At 31.8% G+C, this 16,079-nt stretch overlaps 1 long non-coding RNA gene across 2 annotated transcripts in view; it reads left to right on the plus strand.

The window, feature by feature from the left end:
- LOC110426231 (uncharacterized) overlaps positions 1-6,266 on the plus strand; it is a 6,366-nt gene extending 100 nt beyond the window's left edge. For both annotated transcript variants that reach the window (XR_002446114.2, XR_002446115.2), the window contains exons 2-3: positions 51-301; positions 4,738-6,266. This is a non-coding gene — a long non-coding RNA (uncharacterized LOC110426231). The remainder of the gene's footprint in view (positions 1-50; positions 302-4,737) is intronic.
- The last annotated feature ends 9,813 nt before the right edge of the window (positions 6,267-16,079 follow it).

Genomic DNA, 16,079 nt, shown 5'->3' on the forward strand with positions numbered 1-16,079 from the left:
TTTTTTTTTTTTCTAAAGTTTAAATAATTGTGAATAATTTTTGTTTGCAGGTAAGAAGAAACAGGGGAAGGAGAGAGGGAAAGAAAAGGGAATTAGTACTCCCTTGACTAAGAAATATTGGTTTCAGAGGTATAGTCTTTTCTCAAAAGTATGATAAAGCAATTAAAACGGACGAGGATGGATGGTATTCGGTTACTCCAGAAGAGATAGCCATTAAGCATAACAAGAAATGTGACTGTGGTGGACTTGTCATTGATTGCTTTTTCGGTGTCAGTGGTAATGCCATCGAATTTGCTAGACTGTAAGTCTCAATCAAAACTTAAAGTTGCTAGGTTTTTTCATTTTTTTTTTTGCCAAAGCAAAAGGTAAATTGTTTTGTGAATACAAAAGTAAATCAAACTTAGTCTAATTTACCATATGATTTAGCTAAAGCTGCTTGCATTTTGAAGTTGTGTTTGTTTATGATTTTTTTTACAATTTCTGAATACATATCTGTCTATACAATTTGTGTGACATGAATTTTGCACTTAGCATTCAAAGGATTTCATTTGTGTTTCGAGATGGAAATTGATTAATGGAGTTACATTGGGAAAATTTGATCAATGGATCTGAATTTCATTGTAGCTTATGCTATTAGGAATTGTGTAGGCATATCTAAGTCAGGGAATTGGTATATAACCCAAGTAGATATTTCTTTTGTTCTTACTTGTCTGATTGCATCCAGCTAGAAAGTCCTGGGAGGCAACAAAAGTCAATTTTGGCAATAATTATACAACTTTATTTAAATTGGAGATTAGAATAATTCTACAGCTATGTGAGGTAATGAAGTTTGAAAGGGGATCTTATTAAGATAATTTTGGAGGTTTACAGCTCTCTTTATGTTAGACATTTTTTGAGCCAAAAAGCCTCAAGCCGACCCTTCTAATTCTCCTTTTGAGAGCTAATTTTGCATAATCCATGAATAGTAATTTCTTTAGTTTGAAACTTATATTTGCCCTTCCATTCAAATTATATTAGTATCTTTTCCAATTTCCATTGTATACTCAATCACTTAGTAAGTGCTTGTTTAGTTTGGTTTTTTTTAGCTTGTCATCATCTTAAAAGTAGAAGTTAGGCCAAAAAAGATGTTGAGAAGCAGCTTTTTTTAAAGAACAAAATTAAAAAAAAAAGAGAACTTAAAGAAAAGGTCCAAAGAAGAGCTTTTTCTTCTCTTTTTTTTTTAAAAAAAAAAACTTCAATTTTTCAAAAAATATCCTTCTCTCTCAATCGATCTCCCTCTCCTCTTCCTCTCTCTGCAAATCACCCTTAGCCAATGTAAATTGCGATATCTTTCTCCTTTATCTTTTTCTAAAAAGACCACTAAAATGAAAAAAAAAAAAGAAGATCTGACAACAAAATAGCAAAATCTGAGATTTATTTGTTCTTACAAAGATTAAGAGAAAGAAAACCTCAAATTCAAAGTTGTATATAGGTATTATTTAAAGGTTTTCACTCTTCTTCACCAAAAATGATTTTAATGTGAAACATATCATTTCCTTTTTTCTTTTCTTTATTGGAGAATTGAAGTAATATGGTTCGATGGCTTGCTAGATCAACAAAAATTTAATACTATTACTACTACACAAAGTTTAAGAGCTATTCCGTTTTTGTATGAAATTTTTTGATGTTAATATCTGAAATCGTATATAAACTCCAAGCAAACTTGTTCCGTTTTGGTTTATTCAGTGATTGAAAATGGCATAGATACCCTTTATGGTAATTTTAACCAAGATTAGAGTTTATATAATTTATTTTGCCAAACGGCTTACCAAACAACCTTAGCTTAATTTTAAAGGTTATTATTTTTCATAATAACTTTTAAGCTAAAAAAAAGCTATTATTTTTCACTCAATTAGACCTTTTTCTCTTAACGTTAAATGGATTTTACATGATCATTAGTGTGTTTATATAGAAAACTTCTTCATATCAGTATTATGCAACCAAATCTCATTTTTGCACATTGTTCTAACTTCTAGGAATTAGAATTTTATGAATTTCCAGTTTAAATTTATCTTGCAAGTAGTGATGAAGTGTGGTTGTGAATCACCTGTATCTTAGTTCTTTTAGACATAAGTTGACCCTAGTTCATAACAATATCTATCAATTCACTGTTATATGCAGAAACCTTTTCTACGGGACTTCATTGAACAGATTTTTTGTGATATATCATGCGGGTTATCTTAATAGCCGTTGTCATACGCTAGAAGGGTATACTTTTAATACCCATGCCATGCATATGTTTTAGGGAATCCTGATCAAGTTCCAAATGCATAGTCCTGAAACTACTTTTTGCTGGTAGAGTTATCAATTTTCTCCTATTTCTCTTACCTTTCGTCAATACTTTGTTTAATAAAATGTTGAGTTCAGGCCTACGGGGAAGGTAGAATTCACTTTCAAGATTATCTGTGGATGTAGAGATCTATAAGTTAGGTGCACATGTTTTGACTACCTAGGTTCTTGCGTCCTAAGTTGGCAATGGATTAGACACACATACTCTTGTACTGAGAGAACTAGGCTATACTCTTATATCAAGAGCACTATTGCATGCTGACTCAGCCTGACACACAAGATTGGGCTTTTTATGCTGATTAGGCCAACGTTTGATGTAGAACAAATAGAGGAAAGAGATCCAAAGTAGAAATTTAGAGGTAAAATCAGAGATATCCAGCAACAATTAGGAAGAAACAGAGGAAATAGGGAGAGAGTAAAAGAGTTAGGGGAGAGAAAACCATAAAGAATCAATAGGAGAACATTTCAATATTTAATCTCAAATGTTTATCATCCAAAACCTTATAAACCAAAATAACATAGATATTTATAAGCTACACCCTAATAAAATAGAAAGTACTGAATATGACCTTAAAACCTTAATACTTAGAAAGGAGAAGTTTGAACTAAAGATTACAGTTTGTAAATTTGTTATATTTTAAGAGTTCAATTGTCATCTTTACATAGATTTCGTTTATTTAGGCTTATATTAATTAGTTTTGCTTTTTTCAACTATTAAGATTTCAGGGTAATATTTGGTATTTTGTAATTTAATATGGTTTAGGGTTAGCTTTTATATGTGTGTGTGTATAGTTGAAGTTTTGATTAGGTTTTGGGTGATGAATATTGAGATTTTCTCCTTCTATTGGTTCTTTTGGTTTCTCTCCCTTAGTGAAAGAGAATTGAACTCATAAAATATAACAAAATTATAAACTATAATCTTTTGTTGAAACATTTTTTTCCCATTCTCCATCAGCATTAGTAAAAAAATAAAAAATGAAGTTTGCTGATGCTCCCTTAGGTAGCTGCCCATAAAAAAAGAAAGTTAAATGCTAATATGTTGTGCCCCCTTGAAATGCTCCTAGTTGCAGACCTTTTGCCTAGCAACTATGGGAAAAAGTGAAAGTAGAATTATAATATCTAAGAAAAGCTCCATTTGACTGCCCAATCAACAGAGGGAAAATAGAAAAAACAAGTTTGACTTTGTTAACTATTTTTAAAAAGTATTAACTTGTAAGCTTTTAATTAGTTTGTCTGCTAAGCACCTTGGAGCTAATTTTGTACGGGTTGCTGCATTACCTCATTTATTACAAAATGCCATGCCAGCAGGTTTTAACAGCATGTTATGAAGTTAACAGTGTTGCTTGATTAAACCAATTTCATTAGTTTAGGAGTACATTTGAGAAATAAAAATCAAGTGATGAATATGAAAAAATTGATAAAAGTACATGAACCACTGGTGGACTTAGTCCAAAAGGTAAAGGCACAATGGATTGATGTGTTAATTAAATTTTATGCAACGAATTTCATCATGACTGTAAACTATTAGGAGATTCATTTGTTGCTATTAGCAGAAAAATTTTGTACCAAAGCTATTAGCCATTATGGAATATTAAAATAAAAGCCAATTTACGAATTGTTTACATAATGTTGGAATAGAAATTAACTAATCTCAAGAAACAACCATTTTATGAAGTAAATTTACTTGTTGTATTATTATGTTAGAAACTGGGTGGTGGATGTTCTTTTGTCTCATCACCTTAATTTCCTTCTTTCTCACCATGAAAATTGATTAAGCATATTGCAAAGGTTACCTTTCTTGTGGCTTGTTTGATTTGGTAGTGACTTGAATTTTTAAGGAATTATTATCGTTCTCATCATCATTAAGGGAAAATGCAAAAGTTGGATGCCTTGAAACTTTTATCGATTTTCCATTATTGCATTCTTATCAGTACTACTATGTGTCTTTGGTCTAGTCTTGTTTCCTTAGCCATTAGAGTAAATGAAATCAAAGTTAATCTTACCAACAAAGTTGTTGTCTAGTTGTGAATATTAACTTGATGGAAATGTAGAAACTGAATTCATATGACAAACATAAGCAATTGTGAGAAAGCTTACTATATCACACATAATCTTGTTGGTCAGATTTAATGAGTTTTTGACCAGTTGGAACTCTTGAAGATTTTCCTTCTAGAATTCTAAATTATGTTGTAAGAAAATTATTTGTGTTCTTTTAGAAATGCTCCTTCCTCTAAAGAAAAGATCTTTAACTGAAATTATGTTTGATTCGTAACATTTTAAGTGTTTTTCTAATTTAAGTTTGATTATATGTTGAGTAGTTAATTTATGTTATTTTAGTTAAATTTTATGTTATTTTGTTTTAAATTACTTTAAGAGCAGTATTGGTAATTTCTCTTATTACTTTTGTAGGAGTTTAATGAAAAAGGCTCATTTAATAAAAATCTGTGCAAGTCTGGTGATGGTTTTATTCATATATGTTGCGGTATTTTCACCATATCTCTGTCTACAGAACTCCAAATGCAATGATTCTTCAACCATTAGACTTTAAAGAGGAAGGGCTTCAACTTTTATGTTTACTACTTTACCTAGTTCGGATTGGATCACGGTTAAAATATTTGTCTAAGTCGGAGTACTACAGCCGTACACAGAGACTAAGCATGATGTAGTATTTGGAGCATATCTTTCAATCCAAAAGTCCAATTGACATGATTCTTAATTCATTGAAAAACTAAAAGATAGAGCCACAACTTTTATGTTTTTCAGTTTTCCTAGTTCGGACCAGATTCGGGTGAAAATCACATTCAAAGTTGATAAATTGCTGTAGCACTAGTAGAATAAGGTTGCAGTGTTGGAGAAAGGAAACACAATACATTTTCCCAAGAGCTCAGTGCTGCAGCATTGAAGAAGTAGTGCTGCAGCACTGGTTGATTTTTCAAAAATAAAAAATTGACAAGATTTTGAAAATTAGGTTACTTGGAGCCTATTTAAGGGAGCTTTGTTAGAGGTTTAGAGGAGGAGACAGCAACCAACTATTCTGGAGATTTGGAACCAAGAACACAGCAAGAAAACAAGAGAATTTGAGAGAGAATGGAGATTATAAAGCTTCAATAATTAGTTTCTTTTTCTACTTTTATGTTTTTCTTATTTTCTTTGCCTTAGATTCATGGTTAAATTCTTTTGGATGTTGTTTTTATATGTTATTATGAGCTAAATTATTTTTTATAGGATTGTGGTGGATTTCAATATGTAATATGAATATTAATCTCTCTTTTATTTATCATGAATGAGTGTAGTTTTACTTATTTAAATATGTTTTTAATGCTTTTGATTGTTTGGCTGACAATTAATTGATTTGTGAATCTAATTAAGACTCGACAAAGAGATTTTAGATTGAACTAAAGTTTAAATAGTGTATGTTCACGTCACTTAGGTGATCTGATTCGCGATTCAGGTTGACATACGTCAATTGTCATACATAGTCATATTAGGACACTTAATGAATTTAATTTAATTGATTCCTATAGAAAGATAGTGAACTAATTAAGTTAGGTATTTGTATAAGCAACTCGACGGAAACTTATCCATAGCTTTGGATTCTAGGTAAGCAGAACCATCCAGGAAAGATAAATAACAAGAAAAGCTGATATCAGATGAAATGTTGAATGAACTCAAAATCTTAAGTCTTTAATATAGTGTTTTTTCCAACTTATTTAGTTAGTTTATTTAGTGTTGATTTTTAATTATTTTTAATTAGTTTTTCTTCAATTTTTGAATTACTTAAATAAGATTAATTTGTTTTATAATTTTAATACTTAGTGAAACTTTAAAAATAAATCTTCGTGGGAACGAAAATTTATTTCATCACTATATTACTTGTTCGATACGTATACTTGCATGTTTAAAATTGACAACACATCACTAAACTACCATCACAATGCCAAGCAGGGGAGATTCTTGCAAAGAGAATGACCGTAATCAATGAACGGTCAATATAAGAGTACTTGCTGACATGAAAAGGTTTGGGGACAAAAAAAGACAAAAAAAATCACTTGGGAGAAGGAAGTTGACCTTCAAGCCTTCAAGCAAAACATTGAAGAGTTTCAAGTCAACTAGTCAATAAGGATGTCGACATATCAAGTGGGGGAGGATTCATGAGCCAACTTCGTATAGGATTATGACAGGTAGAATTGTCTAGAAGACTAAGTTCTTTGTACCTTTAGGGGAGATTTTCTCTCTTTAAACATTGTAATGCACTTGGTGGTGTCTTTAGAAATGCTTGTCAAGTATTTAGGGGGAATGACCTTTTAGGAAAAGAATGCCCCTATCTCATACCTTGTAATGATTTTTGAAGATATACTTATAAAATCTCGTAAACTCTTTATAGAAGGTAAGTAGTCGACGGATTGTTAGGTTGCCTAACTGGTAAAGGTATGTTTGTAACCAACCATCTAGGCTTGCTCCAATGGCCCGAAAATGGCACATTTTAGTCCTTTTATACTTATCTTGATCTTAATAAAACATTTTTTTTATGTGGCTTCAGTGGTTGCGTACATGGCATTTGTTATGCCTTATGATTTAAATGCTACATTTTCACAAACTAGTGGCTATTATTAATGTTTGCTCAAATATAATCAAGTGATTCGTTGGGTTGTGTGGAAGTGTTCATTCAAGCAACACATGGATCATTGCATACTTAAGCAAAGAAGCATAGTTTGTGACATGGTGCATTTTCATATCTTCTTTTCCAAGCATTAATTTCATTATACATCCCCACATTTCTTCAATTTACCCATTTCTAAGCATTCGAATAATGAATGTGAAAACAATGATAATAATTTGAGATTCAATTTTGAAAGAACACAAACATTAATGAACTTAAAAACAAAGAAAATGCAGACGATTACACTTTGTCTCTTGACTTGCTACAAATAGTTAAAAAGAAGAATGAAAAATCACACCTCATGAAGAAGCCATTGAAGCAATTGATTGGCATGTCATTATCACCAACAAAAAGGCATTTTCTCAAAAATATGTGGACGTGTTCGCATGATCATGCTAAGACTTAGCACAAATGTCATGGTACACAAGTTTTTGTTGAAGCTACAATGTAAAGTAATCAAGTAGAAATTGAGGTGAATCAAGCTTGAAACATTAGGGAAAAAAATTAATGATAACATCATGCGTTTGAGAGATGCAAATAGAAAGAAAGTCGTTAAAGATTACTCTTTAATGAAAGTAACCATATTTGAGATGACAAATGGCCATTTTCTAGATTCCTTTCACAAATATTAAATTATCCATTTGTTATCCCTTTTAAGCTTATTGAATTCTTTTTAAATTGAACTTTAACCAAGGATCACCCTCCATATTGAGGGGCAAATGCAAAGAAGGATTAATGATAGAGGTTTTACTTAAAGGTAAAAATGCCTTGTATTGATTAGGTTTCAACATCATACAAAAAAAATGATAAAAAAGAAAAAGTAAGCAAGAAAAAGGTAAAAGAGACCTAAGAGACATACAAAGACTAAGGCCCTGAGGAGAATTTTTCACCTGACAAGAAATGATTCTTGGTTTGATTACTCTTAAACACAGATTTTGGACCTATTTACAGTTTCTTTCAAAACCCCTAGCCTAGACTACATTACATACTAAAAAGTCTATTTGGATCAAGTATGGATAGTTAAATTAAAAAGCCTTCTTTTAAGATTCATCTATTCATCATGGGAAAAATTTGAATTCTTCAAGTGCATGGTGGAACGATCAGTCAAAAAAAAGAAAGAAAAAGTTAAAAAAACAAAAAAGGCAAGTTTAAGTTGAAAACCCAAAATGGGTGGCTTAGACACAAGAAAGAGAACACTTATGCTTAAAACCTAAAAAAGAGGCCTAGGTATGAATTTAAGAGACACATGGAATAAGGGACAAGTATTGAAATTCGCACAAACAGTTGGCAAGATAGAGGCAAGGTTTGATCAAATGCACTCGAAAAATCAAGGACATCTAAGAATGAGTTTCTTTCTAGAAAGAATCTTAAATCAATTAGAAGTCATTTGACTGTTCATTATTTGGATACAAATTTGCTATCCCAGTTCATAATTTCTTTTCTTAATTGTAATTTTCCTTAGGACTGCAACAAAAAATACATTGTTTCCCCCAATTACCTTTATTTTTCCATCAATTTTTAATTTTACCATGAATTGAAGAGTTTTGAAAATGCATTGTATTTGTCATTAAATTGAAATGATAATAAGCAAAGGATTAATGACGTACATTGAAATCATTGAAAAAAGAAGGGAAAGCAATTAGTGACAAATGAAAAACCAACAAAATGGCCTTAATCTCTTAGTGACTAAGAAAAGCAAAAGCATTTAAAAGAGAAGAAGGGTTCAGCATAATGTAGAAATTTCAAGAATAAACCATGATTTGATTAAAGAAGATAGGTGAAAGAATGAACAATGGAATTTGAGGACCTTTGAAAAGATATAAATATGGATGCATGACATCATCATATTAGTTAAGCATTTGCATGCCATGATAGCAATTTGCATCATATGCATTCAGAAATATTATTTGTTTAAAAATCTTTTTAAAGTTACGTAGCTTCATTCCAGATGAAGAGTTTATTTCTTTTTAAAGTTATGTAGTCTTATTCCAAATGAGTAGTCTTTTTAAAGTTACATAGCCTCATTTTAAATGAGGAGCTTATTTCTTTTTAAATTTGCGTAACGTCATTTCAAATGAGGAGTCCTTTTAAAGTTACATAGCCTTATTTTAAATGAGAATCTTATTCCTTTTAAATTACGTAGTCTCATTCCAAATGAAAAGTTATATTCTTTTTAAGTTACATAACTTCATTCCAAATAAAGAGTTTATTTATTTTAAAGTTACGTAGCTTTATTCCAAATGAAAAGTCTTTTTAAAATCACATAACCTCATTCTAGATGAAAAGCTTATTCCTTTTAAAGTTATATGGCTTCATTCTAGATGAGGAGCTTATTCCTTTTAAAGTTACATAGCATCATTCCAGATGAGGAGTTATTCATTTTAAAGCTACGTAACCTCAATCCAAATGACGAGCTTATTCCTTTAAAGCTATATAGCTTCATTCTAGATGAGGAGCTTCTTCCTTCTTTAAAATTATTGGCCAAAATGGTGTCCACGTCTTTACATGATTTTTTATTTTCAAGAAATGTGCAAAAAGGGGCAGCTATAAATGCTCTTTAAATATTCCTAAGCATCAATACCAAAATACAAGGGAAAATGAGAGAAATTTGAGAAGAAACAATTGGAAAATGAGAGAAATAAATATTTTTTTTTTAGTTTTTGGGTTCTTGGGTTTCGATTTCTATTTAGATCTAGGAGAATCGATTTAGTTTCTAAAAAAACTATCTTAATTAAAGGGAGAGGTAAGAAAAAGAGAAGCAAAAAAAGTGTCTTAGTTTCTTGAATAGGATTTAGAAAGAGTTCATCATTCTTAATAGTGTATGCTTGGTATCTAAATCTACGTGAATCCATGTAGGTAATCTTGGCCTATTAGTTTGGTTTTCTTTTTGATTTTTTCATCCCAATTAGGTGAGTTTCTTTTTTTTTTTTTGATTTTATTTTATTTTTATTTTTTGGGTCATTTAAAAATTAGAAATTTAGATAAATTTATGAAAATTCTCCAATGATGAAATCTCAAGAATGTTAAAAAAATGGCTTATTGTGAATTTCTAAGTAAGAAAATCCTTCAAAATTATTAGGAGTGAGCAACGGTCGGTTGGAACCGTCCAACCGACCCAGCCGTCGGTTACTGTAATCGACGATTATTTTCACAACTGTCGGGGGAATCCTTTCCCCCCTAACCGACGAAAAAATCGACTACCCGGCTACCCATGGCCCGCCCCTACTATTCCCCCCGACCACCCCCCGCCCCCCCCCCCCGACTCCTGATTGTTGTGTTGATTTGAATGATTTCCCCTGGTCGGCTGGCCCCCCTCCCAGGCTCCCAGCCCCCCTCCCCCCCCGACGGACCCGACTTGATTCCCCCCGCGTCCCCTCCCACTCCTACCGATTCCCCCGGCCCCCTTCCCACGAGTCCCGATTCCCCCCTGCCAGCCTGGGCCTGTTCCCTTCCAGTCTCCACGAGTCATTTTAGCCATTAATCTTTAACCATTTTAATCCATTTTAGTCCAAGTCAACTTAAGTGAACCCATTGATCTCATCATAAAAAAACGACCGAAACCGACACTCTAAAAAAACGACTAAATCGACTGTATATCATTGCGGTTCGGTCGGTTATATCTCAAAAATTTTGGTCGGTTTTGAGAAAACCGATCGAAATCGACAGAAACCGACCCATGCACACCCCTAAAAATTATGCTATAAGAGTTTGGAGTTTTTGAAAAATTTTCAATAGCAAGGATATACATAAATATTTAAATAAAGTAAAAAAAGATAAAAAGAATATAGAATTTAATAAATAAATTTTCTAATGGTGAAATCTCAACAATGCCAAAAAAAGATGGCTTCTTGAGAATTTCTAGGTGAGAAAATCTTTCAAAATTATGCCATAAGATTTTGGAGATTTTGGAAAATTTTTAATATCATGAATATTTATTTATTTGATTTGAAAAACTAATGAAAGAAAGGGAAATAAAATTGAATATTGAACTAGATTTGATTCAATAAGATTAAAAGATGACACATAATTAATTAGGTACCAATTATATGAAGGTTGTGAATGTGCTAATACCTTCCTCACACATAAGGGACTACCGAACCTAATTAGCTTCGTAGACTAGAACCCATTCTTTTTAATGAACCTAAGTCGAGTGTAAGATCTCATTAGAAAAGTAGATTCACTTGGTAGTTCGATTGCACCTAAACAAAAAAAAATTGATGGCGACTCCTCTTAAGTCGAACTGTTGAGCTTCAAGACTCTCATATTATGACACCTAGTTTATTAACAATTATTGAATCTCGCAAATTTATCCTTAGTAGCTTGGAAATAAGTATACTTTTTATGATGACAAAATGGTTCAAATTTATATTTCCTTTACTAGAGTGATACTTGACAAAGTTTTTGAAATGATTAACTCTCACACATTTGTTCTTACATGATTACAAACTTGATTTTTTAGTTGTGTGAATTCGTGAAGCTATTAAACTTTCACACACTCACTTCATAAATGTTTACAAGCTTAAAAGACTTGGTTATATGAGTGTTAAACATGCTTGAATAAGCTCTCCTCATGTTCTCCTTGATAATTACTCTTGAGATATTTGAAAATGCAAATTAGGTTCACAAGTGGTGGAGCTTATCTCAAGACATTCAAAGGTGTTTAATCTTCAGCAAGGTTATTTCAGGTCATGAAATTCATTCTCAGCTTAACATTTGATCACAAGGAAGATATGGTCAAAGTTAAATGCTAAAATTCAAGGACTCTTGAAGAAATAAAGCTCTAATCGATCCTAAAGCAAGACAAGTTGATCCTATGGAGGAACATGCAAGAATGGATGAGAAAACTTCAAGAACACGAAAACATAGTCTACCTTGGCAAACCTATAGTTGACCTTGAGGCAGAAAGCTCATGGAATGAAGTTCTTCAAAGCCATAAACAACCTTGGCAATCATATAATCAACCTTAAGGAATCTTATGCACAAAAATGAGGATTTTTCAAAGCCATAGTCTACCCTTAAGCTACTATATAGTTGACTACCTTAACCTAAGTTTGAAAAATGCAAGCTTTTTGGAAATGGATCGACTAGAGGACTTCTATACTCAACTATGAATGATCGTTAGACACAAAATTCAAAAGAAAAGTGGCTAACTTCTTACCTTAACCATCTCCAGCAACTCCAAGACTCCTATAACTATAAAAAAGATAATTTGGAAGCATTTCAAAGTAAAGAAGAAAAAAGAAAAAAGGCCAAACTCTTTGGGATCAAAGTCTCAAAAGAAAAAGAAAGAAACCAAACCTATTTGTGCTAAAATCTTCTGTGTGCTTTCACTTCAATATTTATATCCTATCTTTATACTCATTGCTAGGCATTCTTCCTCCATTGTACTAAATTAGCAAAATCCACCTCTGAGAGGCACTTTTTCTATTTTTTGTAAAGGTTCTAACTCATCCTTAAAAAGTTAGTGAGGTTTTGTGGTTAAGTTAGCTAAAAACCATTGTATGGGTTATGCTTGCTTTAGATAAAAGGCATTGTAAGGTTTCGCTTGCTCTTGTGAAAAAGCATTGTAAGGGTTCCGCTTGCTCCCTTGAAAAAGCATTGTGAGGGTTTAATGTTTGGTCCTGTAAAAAATAGATTTCCTTGAATGGATTTGAAACTCCTTAGCTTGCTAAGGAAAAGGATGTAAACATTTGAGAAAGTCAAATCTCTATAAAATTCTTGTGTTTTCATTTTCATTTTTACTTTGATTTGTTACATTGTATTTCAAGAAAACCCATTTCATAAATTGTTTACATTTTTCACATCTTGATTTGCTTTCTCTACCATCATTACTTCTTCCTTTCTTAAAATATTCCTCTTAAGTTGCTTTAATTTGATTTAAACTTGGAAAACGTTTTAACTATTTCAAAATGATTATTTGCTCTTGTTTGATTGAATAGACTTGATTACAACTTACATACCCATTAAAGTTTTCCTTGGAACTCTTCTTACCAACTTTCAAAATAAGTTTCTTATTTAGGATCTATAGAAAATATTGTAGATACAAACAAAGAACTAAACTACTTGATAAAAATTAAAGAACTACATAAGGAGCTATTTATAATAGATAACTAAACCTAAACCTACTTGGTGTGTAAGTAATTATAATAGCCAACTAAACCTAATCCTATTTGGTGTGCAAGTAAAGAAAATGGTAAATAATAAAGTATTCTAACCTAAACTTCCTTAGAGTATAAGCAAAGTAAAAAGAAAATAAAAAAATATTTTCCTTAAAATATTCCTAGAATTAATAATTACAACTCACTCTGACACTTCCTCTTAAGTTGGAGCATAGATATCAATCATGCCTAACTTGTTAGTTATATCATAGAACATTTTCCTTGAAATTGTTTTCGTAAGAATATTAGCTAATTGACCTTTAGACTAGACAAATGGAAATTATATAATTTTTTGATTGAGGTTTTCCTTGATGAAATGTCAATCAAATTCAACATGCTTGGTGTGATCGTGTTGTACAGGATTTTGTGCAATTTCAATGGCTACCTTATTATCATAATAAAGATTTATAAATTTTCCATATTCAATTTTCAACTCTTTGAGAATACTTTTAATCCACAATAATTCGCATACACCATGAGCCATAGCTAGAAATTCAACTTCTACACTTATCTTGCCACAGCCATCTACTTCTTACTTTTCCAAGTGACAAGATTACCTTCCACGAAAGTAAAATAACCAAATGTGGATCTTTTGGTTGTTTGATCACCTACCCAGTCAGAATTCGTAAATCCTTCGATGTCAAAAAGATCATTTTTTGAGAACAGCAAACCTTTGCTTGGAACACTCTTCAATTATCTTAAGATTTGATATACTGCATTTATATGTTTTCCCTTGGTGCATGCATAAATTGACTTATGATACTTACAGTGTAAGCTATATTCGATCTTGTGTGTGACAAATAAATTAATCTCCCAACCAATCATTGATAACGACCCTTATTTGTTGGAACTTGGTCTAGAAAAATTCGAAGCTTATAATTCTTCTTTATGGGAGTGTCTGCTAGTTTGCAAGCAAGCATTCCAATTTCGGTTAAGAGATCTAACATATATTTTCGTTGCAAAAAGAAAATCCCTTGTTTCAATCTTCAACCTCAATCCCTAAGAAATATTTAAGTTGCCCAAAATCCTTCATTTCAAATTTAGTAGCCAAATGTTCCTATAATGATTTTATTTTGCATAGGTCATTTTTCGTCAAGACCATATCATCTACATACATGATTAATGCTGTTACCTTCTCTTTTTGATGTTTTATAAACAAATATGGTCTGAGTTACTTTGCTTACAACCAATGCTTTCATTATAGAAGAAAACCTCCTAAACCAAGCTCTAGGTGATTGTTTCAGCCCATATAATGACTTCTTCAATTTACAAACTTTCCTTCTATATAAAGAATTGTGTTAATTCCTTGTGGTATCTCCATGCAGACTTTTTTCTCTGAGTCTCCATTGAGAAAAGCATTTTTAACATCAAACTGTTATAGAGACCAATCTCAATTTGATGATATAAATAAGAGAATGCAAATCTTGGTTACTGGTGCAAAAGTCTCTTGATACTCTACCCCATACCTCTACGTATACCCTTTTTGCAACTAACCTTGCTTTATATCTATTAATGCTGCCATCTACTTTGAGTTCCACCATAAATACCCATCTACATTCAATCATCTTTTTTCCTTCTGGTAAAGGAACCAGTTCCCAAATAAAGTTCTTTTGCAAAGCCTCTATTTCTTTATTCATCTCTTTGATTCATTTTAGATCTTTTAATGCATCCTATACACTACTAGGGATAGACATAATGGATAATTGATTAATAGTGAATGCATATGTTTCAGACAATTTATGGGAAGATACATAATTGCTAATTGGATATTTGACCTTGGCTTTAGGATTAGGTTCATATTGTTTCTTTGGGACTCCCTTATTCAATCTTTGTATATATTTAGGAACTATCCTTTCTATAGGAACATGTGTTTCATGGGACTCATCAAATATGGGATTTGAGATTGCCTCAAATATTAGATTTGGGATTACTTTAGGGAGAACATTCTAGGTTAATTTTTCAATTAATGGTGTAGGAGTAGGCATGGGCAAATTTGAGGATTGTGTGATAAAAGCACCTAATTCATTTGTAAGAAAAACTAACTCACTCTCAATTTCAAGAATTCTACCACAACATTGTTGAACACTTTTCCCAAAATGTTTATTCACTTCTTTTAACTCCATAAACTCCTCTCCTACACCACCTTATTGTAACACATTCTCTTCACTAGAGCTATTTCCTTGAAAAAAAGTTCGAAAGACTCTGCCTAAATAATAAGGCTCTAATTCATGAAAAGAAACATCCAAGTTTTATGTAATTTACAGGTTTAGGGGTCATAACACCTATACCTTTTCTAAAAATCAAAATAGCCAATAAAGACACATCATTTTACACATGGATTGCAAGTTTTTCGAAAATGTGAACATATATGGTGCAACCAAAAACTCGTGGTTCAAGATTAGGGAGGTGGGGAACTAAAAGTAAAGATTGCATTTTTTTGTTGAGGGGCTTGAAAGTCTATTACTCGAGAAGGTATTTTGTTAATAAGGTAAGTAGTGGATTTTACAGCTTCTCCCTAATAAAATCGAGGCATGTTTACGCCAAAGAGAGAGGCACGAACCACTTTTAATATCTATCTATTCTTCCTCTCAGTCAATCCATTTTGCTGTGGATTATAAGTATACAATTTTGATGACGAATCCCATGAAGGCTCAAAAATTCGTCAAAAAATCCATCGTACTCAATAACATTGTCCGTTGTAGAGCATGAATTTGCTTCTGGTACTGAGTGCCCATCATATTATAAAATTTTTAAAATGCTATGCATACATCACTTTTATTTTGAAGCAGAGATACCTAAGTCATTTTAGTACATTCATCAATAAATGTAACAAAGTAATGAAGTTTAGAAATAAAAGGAATTTTTGCAAGATCCCAAACATTAGAGTGAATAACTATAAAAGGTTCTAAACTTTATTCAAACTTGGTGGATAG

The sequence above is a fragment of the Theobroma umbraticum genome, unplaced genomic scaffold, assembly GCF_002168275.2.
Source record: "Theobroma umbraticum cultivar Fairchild unplaced genomic scaffold, ASM216827v3 scaffold_55.0, whole genome shotgun sequence".
NCBI classification, from domain to species: Eukaryota; Viridiplantae; Streptophyta; class Magnoliopsida; order Malvales; family Malvaceae; genus Theobroma; species Theobroma umbraticum.